Genomic DNA, 692 nt, shown 5'->3' on the forward strand with positions numbered 1-692 from the left:
GTGTGTATGCATGCATGCGTGTGATTGCTCTCCTATATAGTGTGTATGTGTCGATTTAGATCTTTCTCTATATATATATATAGAGAGAGAGAGACAGACGGGCATATGCACACAGAAATATAGAAAGATGACTAGAATGTCTTGGAAAATTCATGTCTTCAATGGTTTTTAAACTAATTCCAAGTCAGACCTAACTGAGCGGAAGAATTATCTTCCACTTATAATCATTCTGCCGCCTTTCATTCAGACATATTGTCTATAGGACGGCATTATCCCAATCTGCATTTATCCAATAGATTTGAGGGCAAATTTAGGTATTATCTTTATCAAGTCTACCGACCACGTAACAGCAGTTGCACTAGCTCATTTCTAAATAATATATATATATATTATTCAGAAATGAGGTAGCGCAATATATATATATATATATATATATGCACATCACATACACACGTGCACGCGCGCAATGTGTCCAGAACTTTTATGTTTAAAATAAAGAAAATTTTTAATTCAAAGTGAAATTTCTAAAATGTTTCATGTATTTTTGTTATCCGGCCTTAAAACAATAAAATCTAATAATATAGGCATCCCTTCGATATTCGTTTACACTGTACAGTGTCGGTGTGAAGAGACGACGTCATAAGGTTTTCGAAACTCTCCCTCTCTCTCTGTATATGTATGTATATATATAT

The 692-nt window shown here is 33.7% G+C and overlaps 1 long non-coding RNA gene across 1 annotated transcript in view; it reads left to right on the forward strand.

Moving 5' to 3' along the window:
* LOC128248361 (uncharacterized) overlaps positions 1-692 on the forward strand; it is an 11,618-nt gene that overhangs the window by 1,318 nt on the left and 9,608 nt on the right. The gene's annotated exons all lie outside the window — the stretch shown is intronic.

Source organism: Octopus bimaculoides, chromosome 7 (assembly GCF_001194135.2).
Source record: "Octopus bimaculoides isolate UCB-OBI-ISO-001 chromosome 7, ASM119413v2, whole genome shotgun sequence".
Classification (NCBI taxonomy): domain Eukaryota; kingdom Metazoa; phylum Mollusca; class Cephalopoda; order Octopoda; family Octopodidae; genus Octopus; species Octopus bimaculoides.